This window comes from Poecilia formosa, unplaced genomic scaffold (genome assembly GCF_000485575.1).
Source record: "Poecilia formosa unplaced genomic scaffold, Poecilia_formosa-5.1.2 Scaffold462, whole genome shotgun sequence".
Lineage (NCBI taxonomy): Eukaryota > Metazoa > Chordata > Actinopteri > Cyprinodontiformes > Poeciliidae > Poecilia > Poecilia formosa.
The window spans coordinates 233,896-243,800 of NW_006800401.1; the positions used below are offsets into that span (position 1 = coordinate 233,896).

The 9,905-nt window shown below is 39.3% G+C and overlaps 1 protein-coding gene and 1 long non-coding RNA gene across 3 annotated transcripts in view; one reads left to right on the forward strand and one right to left on the reverse strand.

Moving 5' to 3' along the window:
• The window catches only part of mgat3b (beta-1,4-mannosyl-glycoprotein 4-beta-N-acetylglucosaminyltransferase b), a 53,258-nt gene that overhangs the window by 16,545 nt on the left and 26,808 nt on the right, over window positions 1–9,905 (forward strand). The window lies entirely within an intron of this gene.
• LOC107833819 (uncharacterized) overlaps window positions 7,842–9,905 on the reverse strand; it is a 13,182-nt gene continuing 11,118 nt past the window's right edge. Inside the window, exon 3 of the long non-coding RNA XR_001659590.1 lies at window positions 7,842–8,128. This is a non-coding gene — a long non-coding RNA (uncharacterized LOC107833819). The remainder of the gene's footprint in view (window positions 8,129–9,905) is intronic.

A 9,905-nucleotide genomic window follows, 5' to 3' on the forward strand; every position in this document is an offset into this window, starting at 1 on the left:
CAGTTATCTAGACGTTTATGTTCATGCTCTTATCTTGAAATGAAGAATGGCATCCTTGGTTCACCAAGTAACCATAGCGACAAGTGATATTTAGACCCGTGGCCATGAATTTACCAGGCGTGCTAATTATTGCCTAGGATGCTGCATTATATGAAGTTTTAGAAATGAGTTGAGCCTTGACCCTTTCCCTCACAGGAGCCTTTTTATTGATCATATCTGCTCTCGCCATGAAGAATTTACAACACCCACCAACATGCTTTTTGCATTTATAGCTGAGATAAGATAAGTTATTGTTGTTTTTGTGGAATTCCTGAAGCGGTATTCAGTTTTATGTTTATAAAAAAAAAAACAGCAACTCCCCGTGGTCACTCTGTGTAACAATCGCCTGCAGTGACATTTAATCATCATGAGGATTATGTAGAGATGGTGTGTGACTGAGGATGAGTTGTGTGCTTCCCGCCCATTCTGAGGGGAACAGCACTTCTTTAACCCACAGGTTGTTGGATTGAATGAGCCCTGTTGTTTTCCAGCAGCACTGTCCTGGCGGTGCACATTCTCATACACACACTGCATGCATCCAGACACACACACATAATGAAGGGCGCTGTAGAGGAATTAATGGAAAGTCTTGTTTTCTAGTAAGTGTTGCATATTTATGCTGTTTGAGCTCGTTGTGTTTGCTGGAAAAAAACAAATCTTCGGCAGAGATGTTGGTAATTATGATGTCTTCATTTTTGAACAGCGTGGAAATCAAATGAAAACGTAGCCTGCTGCTAATATTTTTCTGTCGGTGTTCCCGGTGGAATGGAAAATAAAAAAAACTAAACTGAATATTCTTTGTTGTTTTTGTTTTGGTGCAGCACGATTTTACTTTTCGTCTCGGTTCTTTGCTTCTCTAACCCTATTTGTGATTCGATTTTATGGTTAATTTTCGATGTGCCGCTGAGTGTGTTCTACTGTTTACCTGCTGCTAGGTTTAGCGTACATACCAGCTAAAAAATGAAATATGCTTATTATAGGAGGCGAATTATTGCTATGGTGATGCGGTGCAAAGATAGCTGCTGGCTTTGTTGTTGGCTGCAGGCGTTGGATGAGGTTAAATTATCTTTGCAAAACAGATCAAGCTCATTTAGACTGGAGTACAACTTATTACCTTTTGTTTTAGACCTGGACTTGTTTTTCTTTTAATTTTTTACCTTTATTTATGCAGGTCGTCGCATTGAGATCCAAGATCGCACAAGAGACCTGTTTAGATGAAACAAACATACAGAAAACTTTGACTGGGCCATTTAGCACATAGTATATGCTGTGATCTAAACCGTATCATAGTAATTTTGCCTGCATGTGTAAAGTCAATACTTTGCGCTTTGGACTTGTTTAAATACAGACGATTTCCAATAGCTGTGTTTCCATTGACCATAAAATTGAGCCAATCGAAATTACAAAAAAATAAACAAATAAATGGAAAATGGAAGCATGGCAGTTTGGAAAAACACACAACAAAAAGTGCAACAAACAAAAGTTATTGTGATAAGTTGAGGCTGTTGTCAGACAATATGGAACTGGCTCCACCAGATCTTGTACAGTGTTGCACAGTTCATAAAGGTTGTGTGTCATTCAGCATGTAAACATAGGTCTTCTGTAAACTCGCTGGCAAGAATTTCTCCAAATCGCTGCATAAGTAGCTGCTCCCAACTACAAGTGATTTGTCTCTCCAATGCCTGAATAAGACGCCAACGATTGGCTGAGTTATGACTATATCTCATGTAATGGTTTACATCCGTCACTGCCATGACTTTTAACGTCTTATCGCGTGAACAAGTTCATTCATGTGTGATTTTCATTTTCACGTCTTATTTCATGGAAACACCGCAATTGTGAATTTTTTTTTTTTTTTTTTTTTTTTGACATTAGCACAGTATTGCCAGAGATATGTGGTCATTTGTAATAGAAACACAGTTATTGTCCCCTGTCGCTCTGCTGTGTGTGAGAGAGGGTTGACTGACAGACCACGCTCACCAGGTCACATCTGCACAGGCACGGTTAGCAATAGTCAACCCATCGTTATGAAGTAAGCGACTTTTCAGACGAAGAAAATGGTTTCAGCCAAAATTGAAATTGGCAGCCCAGACTTTTAAAAATATCGCCTGTCTGTGATCGTCCAGAAAACTGCATCGATGCATCACTACTGTATCGTTTTCTGACCTAACCCTGCTTTAATCTTCTCCACAACGATTTCCCTCACCTGTCTGCTGTGCTAGCTGGTCTTCATGAGGACCTTTGTTCACTAATGTTCTCTAACAAAACATCTGATGCCTTCACAAAACAAGCTGTAGCTACACTGAAGCTAAATTACACACAGTTGGGCTCTGGTTACCAATTAGGGCATTCGGTTTCTCTGGATTGGATTTATCAAAGTACAAATACGCAGCACAACTTTTACATTTCTATTTCCTAGTTATGGATCACTTTGTGTTTATCCTCCACATAAAAATCCCAGTGAAGTTTGCGGCTCTAATGTGAAAACAATTGGTGGAAAATTTCAATATGAATACTTTTGTAAAGCAGTGTAAGTAAGACGCTTAAGCTTTGGTTACAGAAATTAATATTACGTTCGCCACACATACACACTGTGGTAATTCAATTTCAGCGACTCGCACACACACACACACACACACACACACCACATATAACAAAAGCTCCCTCTCTCCCCTCCGGTGTCCTATAGCACTCTTGGTGGATATACAGCCCACAGCTATACACTATTTGAATATAAATCAGCTTGTTGGAAAAAGATAGAGCCTGAAAAAAAATGTTCCCGCCGACTGTGTCAAAACCAATAAATTACACCCAAAATCATTCTGCTCTCATTTCACTTGACAAATGCCTGGTTGTTACGGCGAGCCCCGCAGGCAGGGCTGAAGTACGGTTGCTATATGTTGCAGCGTGCTCCGCCAGAGTCAGTCATTGGGTTTTTGAATATGATAATCAGTCAAGCTAAATCAGCTACTCGCTTTTGTTTACTTGGGCAGCACAGAAATAATTTCTTATCTGACAATCGGACCGTTTTGAGAGAAAAATATCCCGTGAACTCCTGTATGACTGTTGGAAGTGGGGAATATTTATTCTTCCACGCTTTGCTCTCTTTCGTGCGTTTTGCTCCCAGAAACAAGTGTTAGTGAAACATTTATCCTCCTTCTTGTCAGGGTTCTTATGATCACAAGGTCGTGCCTGTAATCAGTAGTCCACTCACCTATTGTAATTCACACACACACATCTGTGTCAACCCCCCCCCAGCCACCACTTCTCTCCCCATCAGCTCCTTTACTATTTATGCCTTCTTCTCTGTCTGGGAGTTGTCCTGCTGCGCCTCTCCTTCTACTGCCAGTGTGTCATTAGTGATCTTTGTCGTTGTGGTGTGGTGACAGAGAGGCTGCTCAGAGTTTTAGTTTAGCCTTTGTTTGGTTGTGTGACAGTGACAGTAGCCGTGTCTCCATTTATTGTAAAATTTTGCAAATTCGGAATTACGGAAATAAATTTGTTGAAAACACACCAATTGCTGAAAAACTCAAGTACTTCAGAAGGGTTTTTGTGTTTGGATGAGGTGGTTGCATCAAAATTAGTGTATTTTGCAAAACCACAAAGGAAAAAAGTTTTGCGACACATAAGTCACGACACCGACAACTGGATGTTGGAAGGATGAAGAAGACGACAGGAGGTAGTTGGAGGATGATGGTATGGCATGTTCTTTTAGTCATGGACAAACTTAATTACTCAGGTGTGATTTCAATTGTGTTTTTATTTAATGGAAACACCACAATTGCGAATTTGTGTTATTTCAACAATAGTGGAATATCAAAGTTTTGCACACAATTGAAATGGAAACGCAACTACACATGCAGTGCAGGTTGTTCTTAATGGTGTCGAAAGGTTAGTTATATATGCATAATATGAGTAAATGTCTGTTAGGGGCCATAACAACAATATTAATATCGGATATTGATATTGGGCCAAATTTTCATATCAGTGTATCTAGGATTCAGTAATCATACAATATGATATACCCTCAGACCGTCAATTCCCAAAACCACACAGACACAAAAAAGAAACCTTGTAAAAGCGCACATGGATGTCATCTCTTAAGACTGTGGAAGGGTTATAAAAGGCATTTAGAAGCATTTGTACTCAAATATTTGCAAAGTTCAGCTACTTGCAGGCCTCTGTGGTCCCTAGCCCTGCAAACACCGGAGAGCCATTGTATTTTTCTTTGCTCGTGTAAATGTGCCTGCATATGTACTGGAATGTCCATACTTTGCTCTTTTACTCTCTGATGACAGCTGAATTTAGAAAAAAGAGCGCACTGTTTCAGGAGCACAATGCAGCATTTCAGTGAAGAAGAGGGAGGCTTTGTGTGAATCTGAATTATCTTTTTTTTTTTTTAAACCCAGCATACAGCCACGCATTTGTGCATAAACACTTTAACAGCACTGGTCGCTTGACCACGTCTCCTGATTCAGGGTTTTATTGACAGTTTTTGTGTCCCTTTAATTGAAAAGTTTCTCCGCTGTGTATTAAAACAGGGTCACTGAGTGACATATTGACAAACTGCGATAACAATGGCAACGGGGTTGCTCTTTCAGACTTCTTAAACAAAGAGTAACCCCATACCGCCACACTGAACAGCACTCCATCTCCGTCAATGTCCATCTCCATTCACACCATCGACTCGTCTCTAAAGTCCGCTTTTTACCGCCACATGTTTAGCTCTTCTCACTAAGATCTGTCCGAGGTCAAAGTTATTTGGTGTTCCATCTTCAACGATGCAGGCCTGAGCTTTTTATCCTGCGTTTCGTGAGAAAAAAAATCGAAACTGAAGTGATCCAGGAAATGAAGTTTATTCTCCGAATGCCAAAAATGTACGTGGTAAGCAATCCAAAGAACAGAAAATGAGAAAGAACTGTGGAGTCCTGACTCAGGTTGCAAACTTAATCTATCAGGTTTGTAAAGCACTCACACTCTGTTCATTAGGTCTGTAAATCTACAGCAGTGATTATAGACGAACTCTTTCAGCCTACCTAAGAAGAAGAGGAATATTGTCACCCGATGTATGCGTGTTGTAGTTTCTGTTTATAGATGACCCAAGTCTGATAATTGGACAGATTTAGCAGCGTTGACATGGGTTTACTTAGACTTTACTGCTTTGTTAGATCTACTACCCCATAAATACAATATCTGATGCGGGGATGTATCTGGACGTGTCAAAAAGCGATAATGTTTTAAAACAGTTGTTCTTAAAAGGAAGAGCATTTTCTAGGCCTCCTTATTGGACAAAACTGAAACAATACGTTTTACTTTAGTCATAGTATACAAAATTAATCATTTCTTTTTTCTTTTTTTTTTTATTTCTATGACTTGTTTTAGGTAGAGTGTTTACAAATATTTTATAAGTTTCATGCCGCCAGATGCAACACAGAGGTCTTCGTTGATTGTGTAATTTGGAAAAATAGGCCGGGGTAGACAATACTTCCATGCAATAAATAAGATTATTTTGTCAGAACAACACACCCTCTTCCCTCAAACCCCACTTCTCTCATCAGGGGTCTTGCCCCACACATTAAAAACCCCGGCTGTAAAGAGTCTTTATTGATAGATATAGAAGCTTAGGAGCATCTCCAGCGATAGGCCTCAGATGTAACCACGGCCCACATCATTACTGGTTGTGCTGTATAATTAGCTGCCTGCAGACTATCTCTCCTCACACATTCCCACAGAGACAGCCACTGTGGCCCGATGGGAGCAATGCTCATTTGCTAATGTGTCAGTTTTGAGGGGAGAAAATCTTCCGCATATGCCCGGTCAGTCTGGTTTCGTGTCACTGTGGCATCAGTTCAACTTCTCGAAACAGTGCAGTGAATCGGATGCTTTCTAAAAACTGTATTAGGTCTGCATGCACAAATTGAACATGTATATTCATGTAATGCAGTAGTCCGGCTTTAATGGAACCTTAGTTTGTTTACCTAGGAAGTTCGGCTCGTTTGGGAAGGTGTGAAAGCAAACTCTGGTCTGCCTACATTCCTAGGTCTTGGTCCAGCTGAAGTGAATTCTGGTGCGATTCAAATGCATATGAGGATATAAGCGACCTGGAGATCACTCCAAAAGCAGGAGCAGGGCATCTTGGGTAAATACAACCCAAAACAAACGCGAGCGTCTTTGCTAGCAAAAGAGAAAGCCAACATCCTCTAAAATCTAACGCCTCTCCATTTTTGTTTACATGTTCTGAAAAAGAAAGTTGGGTTCAGTGTCTCCTTTAGAGGTTTTCGTGCCGCTTCCTTCAGTGGTTCTTGGTGCAGTGCCACCACAGGCGAGGAGGGGGAACGGGTTTTTCTATATTTGGTTGGTTTGACAAAGTATAGCGTGAAAACAAACTGCATCAGCTGAAACCAATCAAACCAAGAAGTGAAAACGGCCTAAGATCTAACAAAGGATGCTTTGTGGTTTATCACTGGAGATGGCAGGATGACGTTGCAAGAATTATGAGTAAGATACAAAAATGCTTGTTTTGTGCAATACCAGGAAAATGCAGAATGCTATTGCTGAAAATTGCACAGCTTAATTTTTCTGGCTGTTTCTTCACTATTGCATAATGCCCCTATCTAAAACATACAGAGTGCTTTGTCTTTGCCATATTGTGCACACTGATATCGATGATTGCGATTTGATATAATGCGTAGCTCTGACTAATCTTTATCAGTGCAGACAAAGAGTCTGCATAGCTTAGCTTGACATAATGTAACGTTATTGCAAATTTTCTTAAGCTTTGTTTTTTCATAAAACACTTGAAAACACAGAGGATGAATAAACAATAACCTGAAAAAATACTTCTTAAAATCTTTAGGCTTCTGTGGTTGACTTAATCTGTTCTTTCAACTCCTTTTCCCGAGTGCTGATCCAACTACTAAAATGATAAAGGCATTTTCATACTCTGTTGCTTCTATGTCAGCATCTTTTGTCTGTTGTGGTTCTGGGTTGTTTCTGTACATTAGCATAGCTTACTTACTGCATTCAGTTAAACTCGCGCTTTTTCCACGTAATTCCTACAAATCTGCTGGACCTCCAGAGAGCTCTGACCAAGATTGTTATCAAGAGTGAATTCAGCTCATGTGAGACTGCTGAGAAATGTTTCACATTTATTGTCACCGGAAAACAAACGTAAAAAGCTTGACATACATTACTGTGAGAGTGCCTAATCCAATTTAAATGTGTTTCACTTAAGTTTTGCTGAAATAGATGACCATTTTGGTTAAATGAGATATACCTGTATAGGATGAGAATTGGCAACAAATCACATCCACATTCCGTCTATATTTAAAGTGCCTGTTGGTTTTGTCTGATTTCCCTGACATGGCTCGTTGTCTAAGTGTTTGCCAGTTCTGAAGTAAACTTTCCCAGTGTCTCACACACGCCAGTGACTCTGTTTTATTTTCCTATCTGATGCAAAACACAGCGAGACACTTTCAGCTTTTGTTGCGGTTCGTTTGATAGCTTTTGTATTCAAACGCAGACTAGGAAACAATTTGGTTATCCCCTCTCCTTCACCATTGATCTGGAACAGTCTGACCACTGCTGTGTTTTCCTGTAGTCTACGGTGGAGCTCAGAGGCAAAAACTGCAAATGAGTGTAAACACCAGCAATCCGGTCTGGATTAAAGCAGGACACGAGGTTTATGTTTTGGTTTCTTTTTATTTTAAACGTATTCTTATACTTTTTCTGGTTTGTTAATAATTAATATCCATCTTTTGTCCTTTGCGACATCAAAATATTGTGTGAGGGATTTTTTTATGTTGTGTTTTTCAAACTTTGTTAAAGAAATGAAGAGAAAAATTTGAGGGAGATGATATCAGGAGAGATGGGAATTGGGAATAAATGACAGGGGAAGGTTAAAAATGTTGGCAGGTTTGTTAGTTCGCCTCTGTGAAACTTAGCATAAACATTGGAGTGGAGAGGCGGCCAGGAAATGGCCCTGGGTTGTTTAGACTCTCAGGTTGTCTGGATATGCTAGCATGCTGCTTTTTTTTCTTTTCCTTTCAGTTTTGTTTTTCCTCTTCCTCTGTGACGTTTCCGGTTTGTACTGTAAACAAAGACAGATTGGCCGACATGAGCACAGAGACAGATTTCAGTCGACTTCCTGAGCTTGCTAAATGTTCGTGTTTCCACCAGCAAGGAAACATGAGCTCAGTGCAAAGCTTCAATCTAGGAAAAAAGTCAATGGCTACTGACTTTATGCTGCCTTTGACTAATTAGGGACCTACAAAAAAATTATTGACAAAACTAAAAACTAAGAATGAAAGCAAGAAAGAAAGAAAATATGGAAATGGAACAACTAGGCCTTTGAGGATAATAATTTTCACTCAACGTTAAATTGTCCCAGAAATTATCGCAAAAGATGATAATATTGTCATTTTGTGTCCATTTTCAATAGATATAACAATAATAGCAACATATTAATACAAGCACATAGTCTCAAAGACCAAAAATAACATCTTCAGAACAATTAACACTGGAACTGGAAAAATAAAAACAAAACATCTGGAACAGTAACCAAAATGGATTATGAAGTCTCGGTGACCAAAATAGCGTTTCAAATAATAATAATAGTCGTTCAGCTTCGACAGGGAAAACAGGCCAAAGCGGCAGGTAGTGCAAGCTAACAACTATGTGCTGCAAACGTTTGCAGCGTCTCTCAAAGTGCCGGCTTTTCTACAAGATCAAAGGGGCCGTCCCTTTAAGAACCGTCATCCAAACGGAAATTATTGTGCTCATTTTCATTTATGATGCAATTAATTGCTTTATTGATTATCTTGACAGGCTTAGTGACAACACCTGCTCCTCTCTGCTTTTCAAAGGTCCTAAGCTTCAATGTTAGTAAGTTAGCTCACTTACAGGTCCTTAATGTAAGGTTAACAGCTTTGTGTCATTTTTAAAAAGAATTATAAACACAATATTTGTAAAGTTGAAATTATTTCATGTTTTGTTTTGTTTTTTTCAACCTGTCTTAAATCAACACACATCTATTATTTACCTTTTTGTTCCACCACTCACAACCTTTGTCCTCATCAGTTTTAAGGAGCCCGTTACCATCAGCAACATCTGTGACAAACCCATAAAAGCTGCTTGATGGCACTGCAGAGCACTATTTGGTCCTGGCTGTCTGCTGACAAAAGCTTAGAATTTAACCACACTCCTTTAAAAGAAAATCTAGGCATTAAAGTGCAGTTGCAACAGGATTTAAACACCAGAAATGGGAAAACAAAAAAGGTTAAGAATATTAATAATGTCAGTGTGTGATGACTGAAAAATTTACATCAAAAGCAGGAAAACTGTAAATTTCAGAAGACGAGCATATTTAAGCGATTAGTAAACAGTTAGATTGAACTACTCCTCTTTGATGGAGTAAGTTTTGATCTTAGTTTCAGACACAGAGATGGTGTCTGTGTGCCACACCCAAAGGGAGAGCTGCTTCCCAGAAACAGGTAATCTCCCGTTATGATGGCATTTTGCTCGACATTCGCTGAATTTTTAATTTGGGGAATGACTCGTAAACCTGGAAGTAAAGTGATCTTGTGGGCTGCTACAGGACAAAGAAGTCTTTTAAATAAGACAGCCTGTAGGGGTGTCAGCTTACACTAATTCACATTCAAAACTGGGAAAGATGCTTCAGAGAATTAAAGAGAGAGCGTAGTTTTTGTGAAATTGTATACTACACTGTGCTTTATTTTTTCTTTTTTTAGTTCCTGTATTATCATATCTCTGCAGTAACATGCAGGAACATTTTTTTAATATTTTGTAGCAACACTTGAGTAAAGAAAGCGGAAGTTGAATTTTTGCTGCAGCTGTTTGCACACTTT